The sequence below is a fragment of the Coturnix japonica genome, chromosome 4, assembly GCF_054131305.1.
Source record: "Coturnix japonica strain WE chromosome 4, WE-NBRP24, whole genome shotgun sequence".
Taxonomy (NCBI): domain Eukaryota; kingdom Metazoa; phylum Chordata; class Aves; order Galliformes; family Phasianidae; genus Coturnix; species Coturnix japonica.
In genome coordinates, this window is record NC_140666.1 from 28,105,653 (window position 1) to 28,123,583 (window position 17,931).

The following is a 17,931-nucleotide window of genomic DNA, read 5'->3' on the forward strand; positions in this document are numbered from 1 at the left end:
GAACATGTCTAGTGAATTTATTTTTATGCATGCAGCAGACTTATCACAGTGTCTTATTTGTAGACTGTTCCTTTCTCTTCTTAATTACATTCCAAGTATAAAGGAGTTCATGTTACCAAATCATTGGTGTTCATGAAATATTTAGAACTTAATCTAAGAAAAAACCCCACCACGACTCCACTTCTCCTGAAACTCAAGTACTGAAGAATCTGAAATAGAATAGGATACCCTGAATTTGCAAATTGAAATAAAATGAGACAGATGCATATGTATTCTTCTTGCTCTCCAGAGAAGGTTAATGAAAGTTTCTGGATGGATTCTTGTAACAGAGCAAATCTAATGTAAAATAATAGCTTATAGGTGAGGGAAAAAATAACTCAGTAACTTACAGACCTAACATTCTAAAGTCTGACATGTTTTAAATGCACTATTCTGAATTAATTAAATCAGAGATAAATTTCACTCTATGAACCAAAATACCAAATGATGAAAGGTAATGATGAAAGATAATAATAATAATTGTATAAGAAAATTAGTTTGCTGTAGGAAATGCTGACATATAAATGAAAAAATATATATTTTTGACATAAGGCTGGCACACAATTGCAGATTTTGCATTAACAAAGTCTGTAGATAAGGGCTTGTGCAGTTTAAAATGATTCTGTGATACTGTTAGGACACATCTAGCTCGCAGTGAAACACTACTTTGGCAATGAAACTTTCCATGCTTGTTGTCCAGGTAGAGGCTTTTTGCTTGGAAAATTGGATTTGAAGATCTGAGTTATTGTATGGAGGGAGGGCAATTTCAGAGTTTTAAGATACACAGACTTTGTGTTGCTTTGCCAAAAAGGAAAACTGAGTGAATTAATCATTTTTTAGGCAAAGTTATTTTCATGTTTGTATGTTTCCAGAATCCCAAACCTTTTATTGATGTCTAATGGACTTGACTTCAAGAAAAGAACCTTAATTACTTCTGTGACATCCCCACCTGCAGTCTTGCAGCTTGATTTGCTGAGACAAGCTGGAAATGAGTGCAAAAATCTCTTGTGCTGGATTTCACAAGATTCTGTAAACTAATTGTAGTTAATGCTGTTAAGTTCCTAATTTAACACTAGTTTAATAGGCAGTAAGTTTACTGTTCTGTGAAAAACGTTGTGCAAAATGGCTATTACATTCATGATGGTTGGGCTGGAGGGAGGTGAAGTGAAAAATTGTTACATTTCCTAGGTTAATTAATGTAAGAAATTAAAGATCGGTATCATTCATGAAGAGTACAGGTCTTATTTATCTTTCATAAATTAGAAGGGATTGAGGCAGTGCTGCAGCTGTGTGTGTTTTCTGGGTTCTGTGTGGATGTTGTCCCAGCAGCTATCTCATTCTTCCTCTTCTACATGTTGTTTGTGAAAACTTTACTCGGCATTACTAACATAAATTTAAAAGAAAAAGGCTTTTAAAGATGTGACTTAAGATGCATAGCTCTGCCATGAATGTGTAATGATTAACAGCTCATGAATTGCCCAGTACTTTGCTGTCACTTATGAACAGTCTGTAGGAAAAGTTACATTTTTACTTTGGGTACTATAGAAATTAAGTGCTCAAATAAAGGATTTGTTTCACTGGGAACCCAGTGACTCTACTTCAGTGCTCTTGTAGACACTTCAGCCTTTTGATGTTCTTGACCTGTCTTGAATTACTGAACAATACTGAAAGCTGTAAGTCTTTGGCTTGCTCTTGCTGTGTTGTAGTTCACAAAGATTTGTGGTTCCATGCTATGGCCCCCTTCTCTCCCAACAATGAGGAGGAAATGAATGGTATTTTGAGAAAGAGTCTTGAGTTGTAACTATGCAAATATGGCTATTTGAATTTGGTTTGTAGTAAGAGATTGTGTAGATTGTGGCATGCTTTTCTAAGAAATGTGAAACATTATAGAAGAAACATAATTTTCTCTTCCTGGAAGGGATACTTGGTACTGTTTTAGAACTAAGAAAATAAAAGTAGCCCTTTTGGGAAAGCAGGGAGGAAAAGTATAAGCTATACTTGATAAGCTGAATGATCCGAATTGACTAGACCTCATATGTGTGTGTATACACACACACTTATGGACATTTGTACACACATACATACACACACACAAGGGAAAAAGTTACATGAACAAACGTATATATGAAAAAGCCGCCTTCCAACTTGGTAGTAATCTGCTATCTGCTTTACCTGCTGATGATTTGGATTTTATTTGTCTTAAGAGAGTGCATCACATTGGAACTTGGAGTTGTTTTTTAAGGGACATCTATTTTTTGTTGCTTGTTGACAAACAAGACTTCTGTTTTATTCCCTTCAGATCATTCCTTTCCATTTCATTAGTGTATTTTGAAAAAGGTTCTCTCTGCAGACTAGTAATGTAGTTGTGGATCTTTAAAAAATGATTAGGAGGAGTTATTTCATTACTTCAAATGTACTTTTTAGTACAGTCTTTAATTCTGAATTTTATTCCAAAAGATTCAACTCAAGATGGATAAGTTTTGGTTTATATTTGATATCTTGTGTTAGGTTTGTTGCTTAAATGGCCAGGCTAAGTTTATGGCATACTATTCAAGTCCTAATTAGAAGATAAAAGTATTATTTTTTCTTTCTCTGGCTTTTTAGGGAGTTTGTAGCTAGTTTGTAGTGTTAATGTGATTAATATATGTGGCATTATCATCATTTTTCAGGTAGTTCTAATGAAGCAAATCTTTGGCAAAATCTAAGAACAGATTTCTGAAAACTTCAGATGCTTATTTATCAGTCTAGGTTGACTTAAGTAAGTGCTCAAAGTATGGACTTTTTCTGAATTTTCTGTATTTTGGCCCAGATCAGGCACCCCTTGTCTAATGATTTTCTGAAAGGTTAATTTTAAGTGGCTTTCTTGGCATCATACCAGTGATCTGTGGCAGAGTCTGGATAAATTCTTATTCTCCAGGACAACATCGAATGGCAAATTTTCTCAAAAGCTTATTATTGGCATAATATGGGTCATCTCATATGAATGAGAGTGGATGCATTAGTGACCTGTAGAGATGTCAATGATAGTGTCTTTGGCACATAGTAGATGTCATGCCATTTTTTTGTTTCTGTACCAAGGCCTGGAGTCTGTACAACATGCACATTTTTGTGTGCGTGTGTTGTATATGTGGAAATTTATTTAGAAAATACATACTGTCTACTTCTTGGAAAGGTAGTGTAAAAGCAGATTATGTATGTACAAATGTTTATATAGATGTTTATAAACATTTACAAAGACAAATAATTGGCTTTCTCTACCTTCCTGAGAAATAGGCAGATTTTTTCAGCTCAGAATAGATAGTTGACATCAAAAAGAAATTTAGAAAAAGTTTAGAACCAGAGAATGATAGAATGGTTTGTCTAGGGAGGGACATTAAAGCCTGTACAGTTCTAGTCCCCTACAATGGGCAGTGGCACCTCTGACTATATCAGGTTACCCAGGGCCCAATCCAACCTTGGCACTGAATGCCTTCAGGGTTGGGGTTGCCACCCACAGCTCCTCTGGCATTTATAAAGTAGAAAAAATTCACAGTGAGCACCGGGACACCAGCACTACTGGTATTATTGGCACTCTTTTATAATCCCAAGTGATCAATCCTAGTAGTGTTATTGTAGTGTTTACGAAGTCATCTTTATGGTGGTGTGTACACTGAAACTAGAATATAGCCAAAATACAGAAATGAACCTAAAATGGAATCTGAGTTTATTCTGAAATGCTATTTTAGACCAACTGACTAATAATATATATTATTACTGAGTTGTAGATAATTCTGTCATATCTTCAGACAAGTTAAAAATCCTGCTAATATTGAGAGCTGCTGATACCCAGCAATCAGAAAAGCAAAAAACAAAACAAAACAAACCCCACACTGACAAAAAATCCAAACCTCTAAAGAAAGAACGCAAGAAGTCCTTAAAGTCCTCATCAAAGTACCATTGATTTGCTTTTGAAACTACAAGTTAAAAGTCAGAGAAATGATAGAAGCTCTAAAACGTAGAGGATATTAGAATGCTGTGCTAAATAGGGTAGGGAATTATCACTATGCAAATAGAGTGACATGAAGTCCATCGTTACTTGAAGCATGCATATTCAGCTAAGAAAATCCTGTACCTCAGTATCTCAGGCATTTTCCACCTGAAAAATATTTGCACTCCCTTTCAGAATTCTTGATTAAGAGTTTTCAAATGGTGGGGTGGTACTTGTGCTCAGACAATTCCAGATGACGTAGTCTATAAACTCAGCAGTTTAGTAAATGGACCTATAAAAATATTCTGGCAAGATGGAGTAAATTAGATTTTTGGAAACTTCATTTTTAATTACCTAAGGCAGGGTGTATCAAATAGTGATATGCAAAAAAGTACTTGGTTTATAAGAAGATTAGAAACTGCTGTTGATAGTGTTGTTCATTCTATCGGTTACGATTGCCACCGGTACTGCTCCAGTATGCAAGAGGGGGAAGTGTGTTTCATGGTCTGTACTCTGCTGCTAAGATGACCTGGAGCTTATCTGAAAAATTCTTCCGTATGTGATAGTATTACAGGTCTGCAGAATTGGAGAAGTAATTATCTGTGTCAAAAGACAGCAGCACATGATTTAGCAATTAGAAATCGCAGCTCCCTAATGCTCAGTTTTGTAAACTGGAATTGGATCAGCATATAAACCATGTTCTGGCCATCAGTGCTCTGGGATAATGAATGATGCTTGTGCTGTAGAATAATTTTTATCTAGTTTGGTTTTCTTGTTGTGATCTGGGCTTTAAATTACTAATTAACAAATTTACAAATTACTCTAACAACATCCTTGATGTTTGATAAGCTGTACTGATTTTACTAGCTCTCTCAGAAATACACAGTTCTGTGATTGTTATCTGAAATAAATACAAGATTTTCAAAGTTTCAGGATATTTTTACTAAAATCTGATATTAATTTTCTGATATCCTAGTTGCAACGGTTTGTATGTATTAAGACTTCAGTTACTATTATTGATGCTTTCTTGTTAGCATTCTCTGAATTTAATAATGAATAGAAGAGTACTAAAGGAAAAATAAAAATCATGATAGTAGGGTATTTCAAGAGTTCACATGAGATAGTCCTGAATCATTGTTTCCAGTATTTTTTTTATGTCAATAGGTGACAAGTACAGCTGACTGTGATGACCCTATGTGATGAGTATAGTCAGTGTTAAGGGTTTGGGAAAAATGAGAAAGATGTCTCAAGATTTGCCCTTGACCAAAGGTTCTTGTACCTAATACATTTCATTTTCAGTATTGTATTCAGGAAATGTGGGTTGACTTGTGCAGGACTGCAGGCTCTCTAGGATTCTAACCATTAGTGTGCTTAACCTGTCAATCCATCCCTGAAAAGTAACCGACACTTGTACACTACCCCAGCAATGGATGGTTGGCTGTTTGTTCACATTTTGTTACCTAGCCAGTAGTTGTGTTTTTTTGTTTTTTTTTTGTTGTTGTTTTTTTTTTTTTTTCCTTTTGCTCTATTCATTTTGAAATGCTGATGACTTAGCAGAGAACCTCAGGAAGAATAAACTATACTGAAGGGTTACCTGAATATTGCTCAGTGATTAGTTTGTGAAAGCTGATCCTATGCCCAGGAGCTGGAATTTATAACAGTGTTTGTTATTCCTTCCTAAATCTGTTATATGGGGATATGAGGAGGGTTGATGAAGGACAACAGATTGCAAAGCTTTTATGTAGATGATGGTGAAGGTAAATAGCCTTGCATTAACAAATTACCTGACCCGAATGATGTTGATGTATAACCCTTAATATAACTAAGAGTTTTGTCTGATTTTTATTTATTTATTTTTAAATTGTAGAAGATAAGCATCATAGTCATTATGTTTGGTGAAATAACTGGAAGATAGGAAAAAATATTGAGAAGATGTAGTTTGTGTTTTGCACTCGTGGTATGCAGCTACTTAGGTGGTACTGCACAAGAATAGGCACACAGCCTCTGGTCAAAAGGTGTCCTATATTTTGGGTTGCTCTCACTTTCAGCATTCGTCTTGACAACATGAACTGACCTGACTGTACTTAGTTAACTTTAACTTAGTGTCCTCTACTCGGTCTAAACCTTATTACAGTGAAAAACCTGAAATAGGGGCAGTAGTCTTCTTGTGATCTGAGGTCTCCATCACAACTGTTGGAGGATTTTTCCAAATAGGGGAGTAGCCTGCTAAGTCTAGCAGCTTGGATTGGATACAGTTCTAGCCGTTCTTGATTCCTGTGTTAGGGGTGGTCAAATTGTTGTCTCCTGTAAGATGCCATTCCTCTCAAAGCCAGACTGGAGTACCTTAGAAAGGTGTAAAAACAATTTAGTCTTTTCCGAAGTTAAGAAGTGTGTTGTGGCCCCTGGGGTGGGAGTAAGTGGGAGGATCAATGTTCCTCCTTGAGTTGGGAATGTTATCCTGTATTTTCTTCACATGGTGTATGAGTGCAAGTTTAATTAGACACTATAGTGACTACAGAAATCTTTGACAAAATGCAAACATTATGCTTTAATGGGAAGTTGTCTCTGTGCTCAAGTATATAGATACTTCCATGGATATTATAGCTTGTAGTGGATATGATGCTTCTCCTTTAGGGTGGGAGTATGAATAATGGTTTAACACTCTCTTCAGCCCAGGTTTCATGGCTTGATTCAGGAGTCAATTTCTTTTCTAAATCAAAGAAAAAACAAGCTCATGAGGTGTAAAGATCTGCTATTGCATCCTATTATAGCTGCATTTAATATCTGTTAATAAGTTAATGTTATTGCAGTCATAAAATGAAGCTCCATGTGGAACTTGAATTTCTGATCTGTAGATAACTTAGTACTGGTGTCCAGGTGATCCCATTGCTGATGTTTGATTGCAGCAGTGTATCTTCCTGGTAACTAAAGCTACCTGATCCTCAGAAGTTTATGGGCAGCCTGAGAAGGGCCATCATGGTGACCCAGACCATAAGCAGTGCCCTTGTTCCTCAGTTTGTGGTTTCTTTTACCCTGTGAAAGTGGAGTCTGTCAGCTTGCTTTCTTACAAGCACAGGTGCTGTGCACTAGGTCATTTGGAAGTCAATTGTGATGGGATTTTTTAGTTTATAGCCTGACTCCAAACTGTGATTTTTGCAAGTAAGAAAAATAGATAAGAGCCTTTTTTTCCTTCTATGAAGAATGATTTCATAGAAATGACGTGCTGTTTTGTAGTTCTGCTCCCCTTGTGCATTTTAGTCATGTTGGCTTGCCTTATAGTTAAAAATAGGCTTTCACTGTACTATGTGGCTGCTATTCCTGCAGAGTCAAGAGAATGGGAGCTGGATTGTGTTCTTAGGACTCCACCCATGGCATTGTTTCCTAAATTCCTATCTGCTGCTGCATGCCTGCCAAGTCCTGAATGTAGTAGGAGTTTCACAAGTGTCAGAAAGGTCTGATGGGAGATTTTCTGCAGGGGCGCAGCAGGAGGAGGGAATGTGGCTGTGGTACTGGAACTTAAATTTAATCTTGGTAGTGGGATTGATGGCTTGGAAGTGGGGTAATGGAGAATATCATGCTTGAAAGCTGGATGAGCTTAGCTGAGGTCAAAAGTAATACTCAGACTAGATTTTGGGTAATGTAAACCAAACTGTGGAAGCTATTTTTCTGTTGACCCAACTACAGTTTTTGTTCTCATAATTGTTATTATTTTCCTTCAAATTATACATAAGCAGCTAAAAGTACTTCAAAACTTGCATTTTACAGTGTCTGCCTCTGCTGCTTCCCTGAGAAGGATACAGCTTGACCTCTAAATCTTAATTTATTCCTGATAGCAAACTAGGGGGAAAAAAAATCTTTCAAATACTTGGCAGGCATTAGACTCTCTTCTATTTCACATTGCTCAGGAAAGAGCCAGATGCCTTCCTGGTGTGTCTGTATTTTTAGTTTTGACCCATGTTTCTAGTGGATTGTTAGCTGGGTTTTTAGGCCCTTGAAGAAGCTGAATATAGAGAAGTTCTTATTTGAAAGATTCTGACATGAAGATAGTTTGTTTTTTTCTTTCCTCTCAAATTCTTACTGCAGAGGAACCATAAGGAAAAGGAATGCATTTAATGTCTTAAGAACGTTTGTAATTTGTAATTTGAATAATTAACTCTGTGTCTGGTAATGGTGTCCCATTGCTTTTTTTTAAATAGCAGCACTGAAGAAATATATATTTAACTAAAACTTAAGTGTTGGTGCCAAACAAAAGACATACCGAAGTGAAAACTATTTGTTTCTGCTAATCACTGTAGAAGTCTGTATGTCAGGTGTATACACCTGCTGGTGTATGTCTCCTGCAAATGTTTTTTGTTGTTTATCTTCGGGGATTTTTATTCTGTTTGGTCTTGCTTGATTTCAAAGAATAGGTTTTTTTAATTGCTAAGAAATATTTTTTACTTCCTAGTTTTATGAGAGATTTCTTCCACTTCACAGAAAAGGGTTTCAGATAATTCATTTGGCTGTTTCCAAGATTACCAAATACAGTTAGTATTCCTCAATAAGTGGATACTAAAGCATTAGTTTGATGAACAGTGGTATGCATGTCAACAGTAGTATACAGAAAATCTACTTATCTGTCTTTTCCTGCTGAAGGAAGAGGTTGTTTAGACAGATAAATGTCACTCCTACACCTGACCCTTCCATTATTATTGTATGTTATTTTTACTTCTGTGAGGATGGTATTTTCGGAAATCTGGATATATGAATTCCTTTGTTAGAGTAATATGATGGCTTTTTTGAGCGGAGATGGCATTTTATCACTTAAGCATGCAAAGATAACATGGTTAATATAGTAAATGACTAAAAGATTAGCCAAGACCATTTGGATACTGTCAGAAATCAGTGGTTAAAATTGGGCTCTCAAATTCTCTCATTATTAGAAGGTGACCAAATGAAATGAGGGATGTACGTGCATGCATTCTAGGTCTCTGGAGCTAAACTTCTGCTCAGTGGGATTAATAAAGATTAAATTTACTAACATGGCCTAGTGGGAAAATATTGGTAGTAGGTGGACTGTTGGACTGGATGAACTTGGAGGTATCTTTTCCAGCATTGGTGATCCTATGATTCTAAATGCATTTCTCTCAAATTTCTAATTTATTTCTATATTTGCTATTTCTCTGCAGTTTGGCAATCTTAAATGTCTTTTCCTAAATAGTCATCACTGAAATTGTTTGTGGTATCAGTTGAATATATGTTGCTACATGGATTGAGATTATTTATTTATTAGGATACTGTTTTCCTAAGAAAGGTGTATCAGAGCTGATTTAAAGTTTGTGTGCATTGCTATACAGACACAAATAGATTTCTGAAGCCACATCTGAATGTCAGCATTTTATGCAGACTAACATGATCCTTCAGTTGACTCTTTCCTTGCTCTATGAAGTTCTGGTTTTAACAGGCACCACTCAGTTCCTTTTAGCTGCATTGATAAAGACTTGGGAAAACATTATGTTGTGAATGTGTTCTTGTGGGAATTTGGAAATGTCATGACAAGGCTGGGCTAGTTGAACTTAGCATTTGATATTAGTATATTGAATAGCAGTTTGGGTGTAAAGAAAACCAGCATATTCAGAATTCAGTGGACGTACTGTTAATGTACAAGAAGGGTCTGTATTGAGTTGCATAAATAAACTCGTGTGTCTCTGCACAGGGATCCTGAATTTAGTGGAACACTTATACTTACCTAGAGATTCTCTGAAAGGAAAAGAAATAAGTTGTATTTCCTCCTTCTGTATGATCACACACAAGGAAGACTTTTGTCCATTTAAATCAAATAGTCACAGTTCTTTAAATAACTTAAAATCTTGTTCTGTGCTTACAGAACAGAAACTCTAGGGGTATTAGGATAGCATGTCACCATATACAGTCCTAAATGCTCGTGTCAGTACAAAACATTTTCATTATTTTCTTTGGGTACCATTGGAAGGAAAACATAAGCAAAGCATAGGCAATAAAGCTGGAAGTATTACTGCAACGTTCTCTATTGTTTTGTTGCCATAGCATAAGTACTATTATAATTTCAAATTGATAAAAATAAGTAATGAAGCTATTTGACTAGCAGGTTGGTATAGCATTAAAAATCAATGGTAAGGTAAATACATTATGTTAGGATTTTGCAGCATTAACCATGCAGAAAGAGAGAAGCTTACTTAAAAATAATCTGAGTCATCTGGCTGCTGTGCTATTTTTACACTATCAGAAAAACCTTGAGACATTATATGTACTAATTTCACACTGCAAACATGAAACCTTCTTACTTTCTGTTCATTACTCTCAAAGGGATTCTCTTTTTTTCTTTAATATGTTCAACAGTAACCTCTCTTAAAAATCTTCAAGTAAGAGCATCCTCATTTTTGAAAGCAAAATTATTTGCCTCTCGTTCTTTCAAGCAATTTGTAAAATTTTGTTTCCAATCATTGTTTAGGAGTGCTCACTTTATGCGAGTAGGAGTTTCCAGATCACAACTCTGGGAATACACATTTCTGCAATACCTTAAAAAAAGCTGCAAGCATAATATTCTTATTAAACAGTTTTAGCAATCCTTTGCTTATTTTATATCGAAGTATGCAATATTACAATTCTTCAGTTACATTAGGGGTGAAGTAGAAATGTGAATCTTATATTAATGAGTGAGGAAAATAAAAGAAGCTTCTATTGCAGAGTAAGCATGTGGAAACAAGTAGCCCCAGTACACAACTTTTTGTTTGGAGTGGGAGAATTTGTGGAGGAATTACACATTTCTCTCCTACTGCTTTATGGAAAATTAAAGCTATCTTAGGATTTTTTTTTTTTCCTCATGAGTTGTACTGTAGAAAGCAAATATAATCCCTTTGCTAAAAGTCCAACAATGGTGTCGATATGGCCACAGATATTAATTTTAAATAGAAGCAAACAAACAAAAAAAGCACAGAACAGAAACATCCACCATGTAACTTCTGAATTCTCATGTCTGTTTCATCGAAAGTATTTTTATTTGGTATTTTATAGAGATAAAAATCCATGTAGATTTGAAGTCTCCAGTTTTTCGTGTTTACGTGGAAATTATTTACATATCTATATTTTTAAAAATAGTTTTTTCTTGCAAGTTTAGGGAATGCATGTCTTTACTGAGAAACTGCAAGTAGTTAAAATCCAAAATATAACGTTAATCACGTTGAATCTTGTGAGTTTTTCCTCCTTAGGTTAGTCTGTTTCTCAGTAAAAGTGGGAAGAACTAAACTGGCCACTGCTTTTTCTTTTTGGATGAATGACGTGGACCTGGAAGGGATTTTCTGGGTCACTGCCATTGCACAGTGGGTTGCACAGCATGCTCTGGACTTACTCTAGCATCAGTTTGAAACCTTCTCTACCACAGCTCCTGTTGAGTGTGGTTTTGAGAATCTGTGTTTTGCTAGGCAACGACTTTCTTTCAAATTTTTGCTCATTAGTTTTTGCACTTGTATTGCATTTTTACTGTAGGTGCTTTTTTTTCCCTTCCTATTTCATGGTAGTGATAATATGCTTTCTCAGCTCATGCTAAAAGGTGCTTTATATACCTTCACATACTACTTCCTGTGATAATTTTGGTATTTCTTTGCATCTCTTCAAATGCATGACTTTAAGTTCACCTTTATTGAAAACACCCAGCTGGGACTGTGTGCAGTCTTTTAGGGAAAATCTCTTCTGGAGCCAAGGATAAGAGACCCAAACAAATGTGTTTCTGGATGATGAATGCAGTGATCTCATTGGTTTCCTTTTCTACTGCATCACCATAAACAGTTCAGTCACCTAATCTGTTAACTGGCTGGAGTTGTTTTCATGGTCATTTCTGGCAGATAAGTTCCCAGGCTGTGATTGTTCTGTTTTGTTTTTCTCAGATTGCTTGACCCTTGCATCTTTTATTCAGCATACTCACTAGTTCTTAGCTCCACGTAGGCATTGCATTGCTCTCACGGAAATGTCCTGCTCATGTTTTGTGCCATCTCTTTGTGCTGTGCCAGCAGGTTTTGCCACCATGTTTGTGATGCATCTCCATCTTTATCAATTTTCTATGCTTTTTACACCCCACTTGGAAGGATTTACTGCTTGGTTTGCCCTTGGTTTTCATCTGTGGTTGGATATGAAACAAAATCAACACAAGGTGTAAGAAAACCCTTCCAGTGATCTACATTTGAAGTTGCATACGTATCATATGTTGCATACGTAACATAATGCAGAATTTTAAATATTTTATTTGAAATGTTTGAACTCACACTTACTTTGAATATCATAGTGTCATAGTATCATACTCTTGTGCGGGTTGGAAGGGACCTTAGAGATCATTGAGTCCAACCCCCGGGATTCAAGCCTCTTGTGTAGCAGAGCAGCACTTCTGCCACTTGCGCCACAGGGGAGATTCGAACCCAGGGCCTCCAGTGTTGCAATGCGGCATTCCTACCACTTGCGTCACCGGGGCACATGGTGTATATATATATATATATATGCTTACAGTATTCTTGAACCTTTTTTCTTTTACAATTTTAAACATATTTTTTTTTTTCTGATTTCCTATGGAAGCAAAATTGGTAACCATGTTGTCTGTTCCTTTCTTTCCCACAAGTGCACATACCAGGTCAAAGTGTTCTGCATTTATAGATCTCCAAAACTCCTGAAAGTAGGCTATTTAGTTTCCAGTTCAACAACAGACATTTGCACATGAAACAACAAAGCAGCCACAAGACCAAGTATTTAGGAACATCATCAACTGGAACATGTATTACATTAGTATGGAAATCAATTATTCCCAGGAGACAAATCTCTACAAAGCCAGGCTTTATTAATTTTGTCCTCCACATTTACTGCTATTAAATAACAGGATCTTTTGCTGAGGTGAAGTGGCTGCGCTCATTAACTGGACAGAGCATTTGGTCACTGGGTGACCTCTTTTCCTTTCAAAATTGTTAACTGAGCTCACAGCAAAGCAGACACCTTTGTATTCCTGAAAATAGGATTCTTATTGCTGTGTGACCTTGCTTAACCATTGTCTAGGCCACTGACTTCTGTAAAATGTTTAGACTTTTGCTTGATGGTCATGGGTACAGATCTCCATCATTTTACTTACAGAGCAGTATGGTTTTTGTTGAGACAGTACGCTTCTTTAAGGGAGGTAATTAAAATACTGTGGTATTAGAATGATTTTTAAATTTTCTTTTAATTTATTTTTTACTTATTTTCTACTCTCTCACCTTCAAGATATTTCAGATGAAAATTGAGATGTCTCACAGTGGTCTGCAGTTGTAGCTGAGGCCTCTTTGTCCATCAGATTTCATTATTTCCACAGTATCTTCTCAATTTTATTCAGTGTTTCAGGGAAGCTGTTAGCTTGTGGGTAGTTGTGGGCTGTACGCAGTGCAGACACCAAGTCTGTAAACAGGAATGCTTGCTGAGAGTAATTCCAAGCTGTCTGATGCAGCATTACACTCCTACAATTCTGAAATGCTGGAATAGAGATCTTGCTTTTTACCATCTGAGCAGTAGTTCAATGTGACAAGGAACAGAACCCTGTGTAAACTTTAGATGCTTTTTAAAACAGAAAGAATTGACCAATATGAAATACCCAATGCTATTAATGGAAAACCAGGAGTAAAACCTGCAAATTCTATCTCCTCCATTCTGCAATGTTTCACTTCAGCTGTGCAGCTTGGGAGAGAATGTTAGCAGATAGAGCAAAAATCTTGCAGCAATTAAGCTGCAGGTGCAGACAGAATTGCACATCTTCTCTGTGAAGCAGATTAAAAGAATGTACACAGTGCCTGAGTAATGGTGTTATCTACAAAATCAACGTGGCTGCAAGGACAAGGTGAAGCAACATGACCTAGACGGTGTGAGAGGGCAGGACATCTTTCTTGCATGCAGCTGAGGTTCCAAGAGTTGTCTCTACTTGCATGTATATCCACGGTCAGCAGTTGAGGAATACTTTATTTTGATCCTGTGGGCAGAACTGCTCCAATGCTAAAAACAACAGAGTCAGTGTTTTAAAAGTACAGAAGTATCTTCTGTTGCCAAATGAAGAAGTTACACTTTTTCTGAGTGAGACAGAATGCCGAATAAACTTCTGAATAGAAATCTAAATTGAAGTACACTGATCTTGCAGACTTGCTGCTTTAGACAGCAGAACTGTTGCTAATGGGTAGAACACATTACAATTCTTTGTGTTCAGAATCTCAGAAACCTGACCAGGAACTTTGGAAAATTATATCTTCAGTTCAATATGTTTTAGTTCAAATCCACTACACTTTCTGCTTGTATTCTTGATTCTCTATCACTATAAATATGTGTGATTTTTTTTTTTCTTCTGTTCATACAGTACTTGAGTTGATGCCAATAAATTTGTTTGTCAAAGGAATAATGCTTATGTGAGATTTCCTGTGAAAGATGCTTGAATATAGAACTTTATATAAAATCTGTGGCACTAAAGCTGTCAAAAAAAAGGCTAGTCTTCAGACCTGGTTCTACAGCAGATAAGGCAGTTAAGTTAAAGAAGCATAAGCACGTGTTAGTGATCCATTTTGTACTTCTCCTTTGAAAAGGATTGTCCCTGAGAGCTGTTCTCCATTCCCCTGATAGCCATTTACATTTCACCACCTCTGTCCCTATGCAGAAGTCAATAGTCCTCCAAGCAAGGGATAATTGTATTTGATGCATTAAACGCTCATAGGATTAGCTGCTCAGAGCTATGAGATGTACATTAAGTGGCAGGCGTTGTGTGTTTTGTAAGGGAAACAAAATGAAGTTCCCATACATGCTGCATCTTGCTCACTCTCTGAGACCAGCAGGGCACATTGCATTGCTTTAAGTCCCTGAACAGTTTTATGGAGGAGTACTTACAGAAGAGTCTTAGTGCAGAAAAATTCTGAAGAGCTTGCCTGATGAGGTCCTTGCAGGTCTGTGTTGCTTTTTGTTGTTGTTAGAGAGGTTCTGTCATGGGCTTTGTATGTAAACAGTCTGCTCAACAGATTGCACAAATGCAGTATTTTCAGAACTGCAGAAGATGAAGAATGTTTTTTAAGAATAAGTCTGTGTGAGATTTGAGTCACCACTTCACACAAAGATGTCTGTTTGACTGAGGAAAATATCTAGATTCAAAATGCATGAGCTAGGTTCTTGTTTCTTCTGTTTTTATCACTTAACTCTTCTCTTGCTCAAGTTTGCAGAGAAAATACATAAATACTTCAGATTTTCCATCTCTACATAAAAGGAAATCCTGCTTCTGTGGGAACTGCATCCAAATTTGAGCTGAGTGTAGCTTGAACTCTTTTTTGTTTTTTCCTTTTTGAATTTAACTCTATGCTGGACATGTCAGCTTGCATCATGTCCTAAGGCAGAATCAATAGAAGTTACTTTATTATTCTGTAATTACTTACATTGACTGCTGTGTTTTAAATTACTGAACCATAAAGAAATTGTTTTCCTTCATGTCTCTCTTGGTTTGAGAAAGAATTATGTTGAAATAGCACACAAATGGCATGCTGATGAATACTTTACATCAGTAGAAATGTTTCTTACTTCAGACATTAAATATGACAAATGTGAGTGTATCAAAAGAAAAAGTATAAGCAGATTTACAAACATTTAGTAGAAAATAAAATGTTTACATAAAACAGTGAGTAAGATGTTACTGAACTGATAAGATATAAAGAAAGCTAGGTTTGTAAGCTAGACTGTAACACAGTATAACTTCTATTTTTGGTAGAGGAAAATGGGAAAGATTAAGTCATAGTATTTGTTGTATATGATGGTGTTTATTATTCTCATTCGTCAGAAGGGTTAAGATGTGTATTTAGTTACAGCATGAAATTACAAGAATTAGTGTTTTTCATAGCACTACATTGTCTTTTGTTGCATTATTTTGTTAGGCAACAGGTGCTACAAGTGCAGAGATGCGTGTGTTTAGAGGCTGAAGAATTGATGTTTCTATTTCTTTAAGGTCGGAATTTGTAAGCATGTCATAAAGGAGATATTTTGTGTTCTCTCATGTCCGCCATACTTGCTTTGTCTACCTTGAGGCACTTAGTTACCTGTACCATTAACAATCAATATTGCTTTAAAGAATGTTATGTCATTGCTTTCTTAAAATTCCATATTTCTGTGGGTGTACTTCAGTCCCTCAGTCAGCCACTTTGTGCCTTTATACATTTTTCATAAAGCGCTGAATAGCATTCAGTGGAAGGCCTTGCTTATAAAATGCTTACTGATGGGTTTGCTCTAAAACGAGTGGCTTGTTGGAATTCATCTTGTACTTTAAGATTATGTTTGGTTTCTGTCTTTCCCGTTATTGCATGTATACTTCTTTCCCCACATATAACTGCATGGGAAAAAAAAACAAACAAGCAAACCCACGGAAGAGCTAATTTAAAAAGAAAAAAAAAAAAGTATAACTTCAGCCACATTTTTTCTGTTTTCGTGTCTGTTTACTTCATTTTCCTGTGTGCTTTCTCTGGAGATATTTGGGACCTGTCTGCATCCCTACCTGTTTTGACCTACTGTAGGGTACCTGCTTTAGCAGGGGGGTTGGACTCGATTTCCTCAGGTCCCTTCTAGCCCCTGCAATTCTTTTATTATGTATTGATTACATTAGGGTGAACCCAATGGTGTTCTGATCAGAATGCAGTAGAACTCAAGTGCTTGGCAAGGAGGAGGATGAACATGGCACAGTCCCTGCAGTGGCACGTAGTCATAGCCTCTTGTTAGACAGAAAGGCGTGCTGGAGAGTAGGAGAAAGTCATGATGTTCCTAAAATAGAAGGAAAACATTCAGAGCAAAGTAATTGTTAGCTTTGCATGCAAGGAATGGTGACTCATTTTGAGGGTGGAAGTAATAAAATGTAGCTTTTAAGATAGACAGTTATGATATGGCTTAAGATATGTATGTTACAACATGGAGATACAGCTTGTCCTTAAGAAAGTTTCCCAAAATTGTTTTTTTCCTTTTTTTTTTTTTTATTTTCAAATAGTAAACGCTTGAAGTTCCCACATCCTTTTTCCTCCATTTTATCTATGTGCATGTGAACCACTGAAGTGTCTTCATGTTTACATGCACACTTTCCAAGAGCTACAAGCATGTTAAACTTTCTTTTCCCAGCTGTGTTATACCTTAGTATTATTCACTTCCCAAGTGTCTTCTTGACAATTGGTTAGTGGGACAGTTATCTGATCCTTGTCATGACTATTAATTACTTAATGTAATGTCCATGTAATATTTTAAAGTTATATTTACTGAATGCATAATGAATCATGCATTTATTTTTGCAAAATAGTCTGCCATGGTTTCATTCCATCTGGTGTTTCATCCTGATGCTGTGACTGTGAGTGTTTGATAACATTCAGAGTCACTCTAAGTTGCTGGCTTCAGGAGAGCTGTATTTTGGTGTGTTGTTGCAGGGCTCATACAAAATACACAAGTTGCATTTCTACACCTGTTACTTTGAAGGACTCCTTTAAAACTAGCCATGTTTTAATAGAAATGCAGAAAAAAATATACAAGCTGCTCTTTGGATCTGATGGCATTGGTAGAGCCTGAAGTCCCTTATAGCTGATGCTACGTGGAGAAAGCAATATGCCCTTAGGTTTTCTCATATCATGCTATGATCCAGAGGATAAGTGCTGTATCTAGCCTTTATGCACTTACAATGTTACAAGTCAACCTTTACTCTATATGCTAAAGGCAGTCTTGAAACTGTTGAATGGAATGCTAGTTGAATACAAGCACGAGTGCTTAAATTTCACAACAAAGTGATATCCGTAGCACTACAGAGAGACCCATAGCAGTAAACTTTTAAGTCTTCCAAAGGCAGGGATTGATGTCCCTATTCATTTCTTGACTGGATATAATAGAGGAGATTCCTGGCGTTATTTTTGAATCAT

General features: G+C 36.4%; 1 protein-coding gene across 8 annotated transcripts in view; it reads left to right on the top strand.

Annotated features, from left to right (window-relative positions):
• Window positions 1-17,931, top strand: part of RAPGEF2 (Rap guanine nucleotide exchange factor 2) — a 162,103-nt gene that overhangs the window by 99,588 nt on the left and 44,584 nt on the right. The gene's annotated exons all lie outside the window — the stretch shown is intronic.